This window comes from Sinocyclocheilus anshuiensis, unplaced genomic scaffold (assembly GCF_001515605.1).
Source record: "Sinocyclocheilus anshuiensis isolate Anshui unplaced genomic scaffold, SAMN03320099.WGS_v1.1 scaffold418, whole genome shotgun sequence".
Taxonomy (NCBI): Eukaryota; Metazoa; Chordata; class Actinopteri; order Cypriniformes; family Cyprinidae; genus Sinocyclocheilus; species Sinocyclocheilus anshuiensis.
The window spans coordinates 29,976-42,275 of NW_015544131.1; positions in this window are offsets into that span (position 1 = coordinate 29,976).

Here is a 12,300-nt window from a genome sequence, read left to right on the forward strand (position 1 = left end):
TGAGATACATAAACTGTGTAAATACATCTAAATGCTATTTCAGATGCAGATTCCAGAAATGTTTTCTTATGTTGGAATGAAAGACACTAATACAGGATGAAGTGCTTCTTATTCTTACCCAAAAATACAAAATGGAAGAAAGAGTTAAAACTGAACACAATCTTGCTACTCAAGCTGTGTATGAATTTTTTTTTATATATATTACATATATATATATTTATATATATTTGCTTCTTTTCCATTTTGCATTTACTAAGTACAATAAATATCACATATTTTAAGACTTTTACTCAAGTAATATTCTAAATGGTGACTTCAACTTTTACCAAAGTCGTTTTCTGGTAAGATATCTGTACTTTTACTTGAGTATGGCTTTCAGGTACTTTATACACCACTGCTTGGCCCTTTGTTGTGATAAAGAGTAAAGTGTGTCCAGCTGAATTCAATTACAGTTTTGTCAGACATATAAAAAAGATTAGTATGCCACGGCAGCCCTTGTGTGAAGGCCAAAGAGTGTAAATACCATCGACCCTACCTGTGCAACTCCACTGAGCAGGGACACCGGCAACGGACGTAAGTATCGCTTTTTATTCGTCCTCCTTTCTACAAATTGTTTCAATTCCTTTTCAGTTTTTATGACCAATTTTACTGTTTCCAAATCCCTACTATTACTAACACTTGCAAACCACGCATCACACACTGTAGGCAGTGCAGTCTTGACAACTTGCGCATTTTGCCTATGTCTGCTAATACACTACTTTCTTTTTCTATTGGTCTCTGGAATTGCCAGTCTGCAGTAAACAAAGCAGATTTCATTACATCTATTACTAGTCATTCAAGGCTACACCTCATGGTCCTGACAGAGACCTGGATCAAACCAGAGGACAATGCTACACCTGCAGCACTCCAGTAATTTCTCAATTTCCCACACCCCTGTCTGACTGGTAAAGGTGGAGGTACTGGTCTGCTTATCTCTAATTATTATAATTGGAAATTTAATCCTTTACCATCTCTGGGTATCAACAGCTCCTTTGAATCACATTCAGTTATTACCAGTTTTGTTACCGTTCTGTGCCCTTCATCTGCTGTTTCCGCCACTTAAAGGGGTCATATGATGCGATTTCAAGTTTTCCTTTCACTTTGGAGTGTTACAAGCTCTTGGTGCATAAAGAAGATCTGTAAAGTTGTAAAGACTAAAGTCTCAAATCCAAAGAGATATTCTTTATAAAAGTTAAGAGTCAACCATGCCTACCTAAAACGGCTCGTTCTAACATGCCCCCACATATCTACGTCACTATGTGAACATATTCTGTTACACCAAATACACAAAATAATGATTTTTAAAACAGCATCATATGACCCCTTTAATCAAGCGTTATTGCGTTTGCGCTGGCTCTCGATTTTAGCTATTTCGTCCGCAACCATTCAAATATTCGGTTTCTACAGCGACTCATTTGGTGCACATCATTCTCTTTCTATGAAACCTGTAAACCGCATTCACTGGTTCTAACTCTATAGTGATATCAACTCTATAGCGGTTTACCTGAGCATTGCAATTAATTTGCTTTTACTAGAATTTAATCAAATGGCTTTCCCAACTAATAATTTCTTCTGCGCTGTAGGGATTTCTTAATACCACAAACCACAGGACTGTGATATGCCACTGAATCGACTCATCATGAGGCTTCGAATTAATTCAATTGCGGCCACACACTTCTTCCACCGCGACCATGCAGAAGAAATAATGTGCCGTGCAGACGCATAAATGAGTTGGGAAAGCCAACGCGTGCAGCTTAGAGGGAACATTGGTGGCCAGTACACATACTAATGGCTTAAAGCCTTGAATTCTCTAGTACCTTTCCCAAAACCCATCATTTACAGGCAGTTTAGACCTTACTATCAATATAGACAGTTTTGCCAATATTCAAGACTAATAAAACCCATTTTTGGCCTATTCTTGCACATTTTGATGATGCTGAGCCATTACTAGTTGCTCTATATTATGTCAATAGACATATTGAACACCTGACCCTGTTCATGACTATCTTCGTGATTTAACAGCAGAATAGCAGCTGCTTATGCAAAATGGTGTTCCACACAAAACCACAGTCCACAAAGTAACTCTGCGAGCATTTGTATGTCGTGCTCCAGTAAGAGCATTTCTAAAGTGTATCAGAGGCCATAATGCCTTGCATAGATGTGAGTGCTGTCTGTCAGTGGCCACATCAGTTGATGGAAGGGTTGTCCACTTAGATTATGTATCTTGTGAAAAACTCACTGATGATCAATTCAGTCAGTTGCAGTATCCAAACCACCTCTACACCTCTAGCCCATCTGGGAATCAAATGTTTCACACAATTTATTCTTGACCACATGCACCTCATCCTTGAAGCTGTGAAAAGATTACTCACCTTTTTGTTGTGAGGCCCAGTTTTGCAAAAAGTACAGAGTGAAAAATCAGCCAGAACTTGGTACAACTGAAAGGTACGATGCCGGAGTTTGCCAGGCAGCCAAGATTTCTGCTGTATACAGGACCACTTGTTTTCCAGGATGTTTCTGTCTCAGGACCATTATCATCACTTCCTTTCATAAACAACTGAAATGTATTTTCTCTTGGATGATAATGATGCCAGAAGAGGACACTACCTAGAATATGCTCAAAACCTCCTGGAACACAGTGGATACCAGTTCTGAACTCTATGGGAAACTTTTCCAACATACAACATCCACTCCATCAAACACATTGCTGATGAAGTCACTAAAAGATTGTCAGAAAAGGCAAACACAGGAACACATGACGCAATAGAGGCACAAACCAAACTCCATATCGGCAGAGGTGGATAGCAGTGTTAATTTTGACAGCAAATATTTATTTAGTTTTAATTTTAGTTATCTGAATTGATTTTAGTTTTAGTCTAGTTTTAGTCGACTAAATATCATAAGATTTTAGTCGACTAAATCTGCAGTAAATTTAGTCGGCTAAAATCTAATGGGTTTAGTTACAGTGCATTTATTAAGCATTTCTCTAAAATTTCCAAACTCATTATATAGGTTTGATATTAAGGTTTTATCATGATAGACACCGGTTTAACTGCGGTGACACACAACATGCCTTTATGTTAAAATGAAATAAAACACCTTATCATAAAGAACACGAACATGGTCTTCTTTTTAATGAAATACCAATGGTTATATAGGCTAATTATGCATTCGTTCGAAGTAATTTTGTGTATAATTCTCCGTTCACGAAAGAGTACTCGCGCACTGAGACGCGCTTTCTTTTTGTGTATGCTTCAGTGTCTGCGCTCAGAAAACCGGACCGAATTGAGTTATATCACTGTATTTCTTTTTTTTAAATACTTTATTTATTAGATTTTTCCTTAAACATATCAAAACCATACAACACATATAAATCAACACATATTCACTCACATCTCACAAAACAGTAGACAATATGTATAAAACAAAAGTGGGGGGTATGAATAGCTCAATTAACCATTTCTCTCAATGGATCAATTCAACCACTTCCTGTAGAATCAATATCACCAAAGTAATTTATAAAATCCTTATTTTTTAAGGATAATCTGATTTTCTCTAGCTTCAAATGTTTCATTATATCCCTCATCAGATTTATATATGTGGGGGCAGCTTTCTGTTTCCAGTTTAACAATATTAATCTTCGTGCTAGTAGACAAACAAAAAAAATCATATTTTGTTCAGCCCTTTCTATCCCAAATAAATTCTGAAATAATTTTATCAAGACTATGGAAAAAACTCTTAATATATATTGTTATACATTGAAATAAAAATAAATATTTTGGAAGAATGTTCATTTTAATAATATTAATTTTTCCTGCTAATGAGATTAGCAGAGATTATCTAATGAGACTAGATAACGAGACCGAGAGACCATCTCTGTATATCCTGCGTCATTTGATCAAGTAATTTTGAAAAATTCTCTTTATATAGATCTACAAATATCTTAGTGACATTGATTCCTAAGTATTTAAACTGGGTTAAAGTTTTAAAGGGCAGTGTTTCAAAAGATTGTTGATCAGCTAAATTGTTAATTGGAAATAATATACTTTTCCCCATATTAAGTTTGTCCAAACTGAAATTTGTCCAAATTTCTTTAAAGTGGGTGTTATTACAGGAATAGATTTAGATGGTTGGAAATATATAATAATAAATCATCCTTTAAGCATCAATACTTTATGCTCCCCCACCCCCCAAAAGACCCCACTGTAGACTAAGTTTCGTAAAGAGATTGCCAGAGGTTCAATTGCTAACGCAAAAAGCATCAGAGATAATGGGCAGCCTTGTCTAGTAGCCTTGTCTTCTAACATAAAGTAATCCGACCTTAATTTATTTGTCTGCTCTGTACTGATGACATTGTGGATGCATATAGAAGCCTTATCCATGAAATAAATGTAGATCCAAAACCAAAACTTGACAGGGCCAAGAAGAGATAATCCCACTCGACCCTGTCAAAGGCCTTTTCAGCATCCAATGAGATAAGGATTTCCGAATAAGTTCTTGAGTGAGAAGAGTATATTATATCAAATAATCTGCGAATGTTGTGAACCATTTGTCTATTTTTGATGAAACCTGTCTGATCTTCATGTATTATTGATGGGAGTATATTTTCTAACCTAATGGCCATTATTTTAGCTAATATTTTGTTGTCAACGTTTAGTAAACTCACTGACCTATATGATGCTGGATCAAGTGTTTCCTTTCCTTTTTTTATGCAGTAAAGAAATTGACGCTTGGTAAAATGTGGCTGGAAGAAGACCCCTCTCTAATGATTCATTAAAAACATCTAGAAGGAGAGGGGTGATGTCAGCAAGGAACATCTTGTAAAATTCTGGCATATACCCATCTGGACCTGGTGCCTTTGGAAGAGGTTAGGATTGCAATACAGAGTTTACAATCTTCAGAGTAATAGGTTCCTCTAATAGCTTTTTATCTCTTTCATTAATAGAAGGGATATCCAAATTATCAAAGATGATTCAGTTTTTAATTCAAAAATTTAAATTCTTGATTAATTTCTAATTGATCTTTTGTTATACAACCAGAACCCGTGCGAATCTCCGTTATTAATTTTGATGTCTCAGATACTCTTATCTGATGAGCCAAATACTTTCCTATTTTATCACCATATTCATAATATTTATGTCTGGAACGATTTATTCATTTAACAGTCTCTTCTGATGCTAGAAGATTAAATTCTGTTTGCAGCGTTATCCTTTTTGTCAGAAGTTCAGCAGTAGGAGATTCTGCATATTGGTGACCTATTTCTGAAATTGTTTCTATTCATTTTTTGTCTTTTCTCTTTTTTAGTCTTAGTCTGATGTGCAGAAAAAGAGATAATTTGACCATGTAAATAAGCTTTCAAAGCTTCCCATAGTCAATATACTTTACTGACAAAAGTAATTTAGAGTCCAAGAAAAAATAGTCAATCCTAGAATAAGAATTGTGCGGTTGCGAAAAGAAAGAATATTTTTTAGTAGTTGGGTTTAAATATCTCCAAACCTCAATTATATTTGCTGATTTAAAAAAAAAATCTGGATTAGTTTGGCTCTGATATTACATCAGATGTAGTAAAGGGAATACTTTTATTGATTATGATGGCCATTCCACGTGACTTGCAATTAAATTTTGAGTGAAACACATGGCCAAACCAATTTTTATATAACTGTTTGTGTGCATGATTTTAAAGATGCGTCTCTTGTAGAAAGGCAACATCCGCTCCCAGCTTCCTAAGATGAGCCAGTATATTACCTCTTTTCACTGCACCGTTCAGGCCTTTACAATTCCATGTGACAAATTGCACATGAATCTCTTCAAGCGTCTTTAAAGATCCCGTCATACTTCTTACAACCTTGTATATTGATAGAGGCTAGAATAAATATGTAAACATCTACGCATCCACATTGAAAGGAGAAAGGAAAGAAAAAAAAACGAAAAAAAAAAAACGCGTATAAATAACACTTAACCACATATGAACTCCAAACTCTTCAACATTAACATTTACCCATCCCACCCCCTGCCACTTCCCAGACAAGTAGTAGGGGAATAACAAATTGACCAAAAAACACATTGCTGTTTTCAACAGCTTGAGGAGGAGAGAAAGCTAAGCGAGAACTAAACGAGATTCTCTCTGCTACTCTTTGATATTTATACGTTTAAGCAACCCGATCTCATGAAAGTGCGTATAAATAGTACGCCAAATAAAAACTAAAACTCGTGGTATTGATACGCAAAAATGGACTTTGGCGTGCATATGCTACGCGATGGGTAGGTTTAGGGTTGTGGGGTAGGTGCGTATCATATGTACGCGAAAACTGCGTATCATATGCACGCCAACAAATTTTGTATCATATGTACGCGAAAACTGCGCATTATATGCACGCCATCAAATTTCGTATCATATGTACGCGAAAACTGCGTATTATATGTACGCCAAACACATGCGTATCATATGCATGCCAAAGTCCATTTTTGCGTATCAATACCACGAGTTTTCGTTTTTATTTGGCGTACTATTTATACGCATTTTCATGAGACCGGGCTCGTTTAAGACATCTGAACCCCAATCAATTATTAAGATTATACGATAAAGCAACAGCAAGTAACAACAAAGGAAATATAATAAAAATAACGTCCCTCCTTACATATTGTCCATCAGCTTATCATAAATCCCAACCTCCTGCTAGATAAACGTGTATTCACTCCACTTCTTGTTATGTAAAGATATATTAACTATATCATAACAAAAATAGAGAAAAAAAAAATCTTATTAAAATATCCATATTCATCAGATTACGTGTGTGTCAGTTACAGACAAAAAGTGTCCATTCAAGCTACTTGCACATAAGTCAGCTCGTTGTAGTAATCTTCTGATTGAAGAATTCTTCGGCAGCTCGCGGAGAGTCAAAGGAGTGTCTAACACCGTCCACCGTGATAGCGAGTCTGGCTGGGTAGAACAGGCTGTACGCGATGTTGGCTTCACGGAGTTTTCTTTTCACCGGGTTGAAAGCCGCGCGCACTCTGGTGACTTCCGGACTCATGTCTGGAAAGATATGTACCAGGGCTCCCTTGTACATGAGTCTGCCTTTCGCCTTGCTGAGATCCAGTATCTTAAGTTGGTCTGTGTAGTAATTTAGGCGAACGAGTATGGCGCAGGGTCTCTCTCCAGCCGTCGGCCTCGGAGCTAGAGTGCGATGCGCTCTGTCTATTATTACCGGTGAATCAAAGTTCTTTGCACCAAGCACATCAGGAAAGAATTCTGTTAGGAATCTGATAATGTTCCCACCTTCCGCTCCTTCTTTAATGCCCACCAGACGAAGGTTTTGCCTCCTACTTCTGTTTTCTAGATCCAGGCATTTGTCCTGTAATTTCTTACATTCTTTAGCGATCGCTTGATGTGATTGTTCCAAAGCTGTTACTCTAACTATTGTTTCGATGAGTTGTGTTTCCCATTTCCACGACATTACTGACCGTCTCTGCTTGTGCCGAGCGGAGACGTGCTAGCTCACCATGTATAGCACGAATGTCCGCTTTCGTTTCTTTGCGCAGGGAGGAAATGTTTGCTTTGATATCATTAAACGATATCGCAATCTCAGCTTTTAGCTGCACCAGCACTGCTTCCCTGGATACTTGCAATTCCTCTCTTAATGTCTGTAACGAGATTGAATTCGCCGATGTAGTTTCTTGTGTGGACTCTGTTACTTTATCCGCCATCTTTGGACTGCTGACTGTGAAGGGACTTAATGTTTTTTTTAATCTGTTTCGCTTTTCCCTTCCGTAAGTTTCTCATCATAGCAGAAGTCTTGTTGTTAGGATACTTATATTATATTTGGCCTTTGCGTTATCAACATTTGAGGGCTCAGATTACTATACTAGTGTATTATCTTGGCAGAGCTCCTCACTTCCAGCCTACTCCATCGCGCGGAAACCGGAACCCCTCAATATCACTGTATTTCTGAAGGAAACCGACTGTCTTCAGAAAATTTTGGATGTCTTTTTTAAAGAAAAAAACAAAACAAAACAGCGCACCTACTCAACCAGGTCTAGGCTTTCATGTTTTACTCAACCTCAGTCTAAGAAATTTTCCCCATATTATTTCACTCCTCCCGCCGCTTCACACTCCAGTTCAGCGGGTGGCGCTAAGACACATGCATTTGTTTGCCAAACACCATTAAAACTTAGAGGAAGAAGATTCGTTTCACCGTGCTCTCAGTTATTTTGTCGTGATGCTGGTTTAATACAAACGGTTAGAAATGTTTGTTTCTGTAAATAGAAAAATACAGTTTTTGAATCAGGTCAGTAAATACCTGTAATATTCTCATCATCACAGTCGTGACTAAGTTGACAAACAAAACAACAGAGAGCGTGGTGAAACTAGACTTCTTCCTCTGAGGTTTAATGGTGTTTGGCAAACAAACGGATGTGTCTTAGCGCCACCTGCTGGACTGGAGTGTGAAGTGGCGAGAAGAGCTAAATAATACGGGGAAAATTACTTAGTGTGTGTACAAGGTGCACTGATTTGTTTTCCTTTTAAAAAGCCGATCTGCACAAATAAATGAAAATAACTTCGAATATCATGCGAGTCTATAATTCTATCAACACCAACAGTCTTCGTGAATGAGGATTAGAAGAGAAAAATAAGAAAAGTCAAATATTTCAGTTAAAATCACACAAGGTTCCTTAATAGTTAAGGGACATTCCACCGAATGGTTTTGCTTCCAAAACTCTTCCAAAAATAACTTCATTTTTTTAAAAGACTGAATCTAGGAGTCATGTGACACGCTCGAGGTGGATGGCAGCGTAGTTTAACTCTGCTTGCAGCAGCACAGTTTATTTATCCTTATTGATAATTGTAAGCGGCTAAATCAACAACTTTTGATCTCTAAGAATTAGAGAAGAGCTTTAGCTACAGAAATATGGCTTGTAGGCAGAAAACAGTCCAATCGAGCATAAAAAAGGCTCTGAGAGGCGGCGATGCAACTCTAAATGTCTCCGGCGATGACAGTGCAGCAGCTCCTCCAACTGATGCTGACAAATCCCCCGCGAGTAAAGGCAACGTAGCCGAGGACATCGCAAGCATCTTTAACATTTTAAAACAAATGTCAGAGGAAATGCAAAGCTTGAAAGAGATTCGCAAAGCCATCACGTCTATGGACGCGAAACTGTCAGCGCTAATGGAAAGAATTAGTGATATCGACGCGAGAGTGGAATTTCTGGGGGCAAAAGACAGGGATCTGCAATCCAACCCTCCTGCTTGGAAGGCCGAAATTGAGGTTCTTCGAGATAAACTGACAGACGTGGAAGATAGAAGCAGGCGGAATAATCTGAGATTTATAGGAATACTGGAGGGCAGTGAAGGGACAGACATGGAGGCCTTTCTCGAAGAGATCCTACCTCAGCTGCTAGGCATTCCAACTCCGTCACACGGTTGGGATATTGAACGCGCGCACAGAGCACTCAGCCGAATGATAGACCCCGAGTTGTTATTGCGAGATTCATGTGCTCCGGCACGAGGGACCTCACCCTACGGGGATCCAGAGAGAAGAGGCAGCTGCAGCGGAACGGTAATTCCGTTCTGATTTTTCCAGATTTCTCAAAGATTACACAGGAGAAACGGAATGCCTTTAAGGAGTGCAAGAAAGCCTTACATGATCGTCAGATCAAGTTTGCTCGGCTCTTCCCAGCAATGCTCAGGATCGATTTAAAAGATGGTCTTAAGCGATTTAACGATTCAAAGAAAGTCCTGACCTTCATTTGTAGTATCTAAACACTGTCATGGCTTTGTGTTCTACTTAATTTTTTTTTACTGGATTTAATAATATACTAATTTTTCCCCCTTCTTACTTGTTCGAGAATAGATAATGTTTAAACTGACTAATTGTCTTTTTATAATGGCCTGTTTTTTCTGGGTTTTTTTCCCTTTTTTTCTCAACTTGGCTGGAGTTTGGACTACCAAGATTTCAGTTGTCAGTTAAGAAAAGGTTGGCGATAAGAAAAATCACCTAAAACAACAACAACAACAATAATAAGAAAGAAAAATTATCAACAAGAAGAATACGCCATGGCAAACAAATGTGTCTTTAGCTGTACTTTAAAAACATGTACAGAGTCAGCGTCCCTGACATGTAAAGGTAAACTATTCCAAAGTCTTGGTGCTACTGCTGCAAATGCACAATCCCCTTTCTGGCTCAACTTAGTCCTTGGAATTTTAAGTACATTTTGAGTTGTTGATCTTAATGTTCTTCCACTCTGATACTCAATTAGCAGCTCTGATAAATAAGTAGGTGCAAGGCCATGCAAAGACTTAGGCCCTGTCCACACGAGGGTTACCACATACGTGGTTTGGCCGTTCGTCCACACGCAAACGCAGCACCAGGTCATTGAAACCGAACATTTTTGAAAACGCCTGCCAGGGTGAAGATTTTCAAAAACTCTGGTTTCAGTGTGATCGTGTAGACAGCGAAACCAGAGTTTTTGGCTTGTGACATCGGAGCCTGCACTATTATCTCCGCCTACTGGAAACTTTTTCAGGCTTCTGATTGGCCAACATGGCTTTACAGTTGAGATTATATCGCCACCTGTTGGTTTGGCATGCTCTTGACAGTGCTTCACAGCATGCGTTTGCGTTTTCATGTGGATGGAGATTTTTTTTTTAAACGGAAGAAGTAAAAACTCTATTTTTAAAAATACCTGTGTACGTGTGGACATGGCCTTATACATGAATAAAATAAGCTTAAAATCAATCCTATACTGTACCGGAAGCCAGTGTAGAGAAATCAAAGACGGAGTAATGTGTTCACGTTTTTTAATGTTCAACTTCAGGGAGCTACCAATACAAACACCCAAGTTTTTAACGTGTTCTTTGACATACAAAGACAATGGGCCAAAATTAATATTTACTTCATCGCTGGCTCCTCTGGGGCAGAACACCACAACCTCTGTCTTTTTCTCATTGAGATATAAAAAATTAGTGGCCAGCCATGTTTTTAGATCAGAGAGGCACGACATAAGGTGTTCTAATCTATTACCATTTGTTAATGGTCAGTATACTTGCAAGTCATCCGCACAGCAGTGAAATGCTATGTTATACTTCTTAAAGATGTCTCCTAACGGAAGCATATACAGTGAAAAAAGTGTGGGGGCCAGAATAGAGCCTTGAGGCACACCACATATAAGCGATGTCGAGTTTGATGTATATATGCCAAATCTTACTGCCATGCTTCTAGCAGTCAAATATGAGTTAAACCAATTTAAGAGATACTAGCAGTTTAATATTCAACTAGGTTAATAAAGACAAAACTATCTAGCGTATTTACAGATTAAACTGACCTGCACTGCACTTGACTCCTTCATCGAGTCCCGCGCATCGGTTCTGTTCAGAATCATTTGACGGAAGCGCAGAACACACGTGAGCTGATTCGTATAGTGCAGCGCTGACAGTCAAGACTAACCGATTTATGATTTATTATCGAATGAAAAACCATATGATTGATCTGAGTGTTCAACTTCAGGGAGCTACCAATACAAACACCCAAGTTTTTAACGTGTTCTTTGACATACAAAGACAATGGGCCAAAATTAATATTTACTTCATCGCTGGCTCCTCTGGGGCAGAACACCACAACCTCTGTCTTTTTCTCATTGAGATATAAAAAATTAGTGGCCAGCCATGTTTTTAGATCAGAGAGGCACGACATAAGGTGTTCTAATCTATTACCATTTGTTAATGGTCAGTATACTTGCAAGTCATCCGCATAGCAGTGAAACGCTATGTTGTACTTCTTAAAGATGTCTCCTAACGGAAGCATATACAGTGAAAAAAGTGTGGGGGCCAGAATAGAGCCTTGAGGCACACCACATATAAGCGATGTCGAGTTTGATGTATATGCGCCAAATCTTACTGCCATGCTTCTAGCAGTCAAATATGAGTTAAACCAATTTAAGAGATACTAGCAGTTTAATATTCAACTAGGTTAATAAAGACAAAACTATCTAGCGTATTTACAGATTAAACTGACCTGCACTGCACTTGACTCCTTCATCGAGTCCCGCGCATCGGTTCTGTTCAGAATCATTTGACGGAAGCGCAGAACACACGTGAGCTGATTCGTATAGTGCAGCGCTGACAGTCAAGACTAACCGATTTATGATTTATTATCGAATGAAAAAATCTGAAATGATCGCTTTGGTACATTGAGAAGGCATAAATATAAAATATTAATAATAATAATAACTAAAAAAAAATTTAAAAACAGGGCAGCGGGCCAA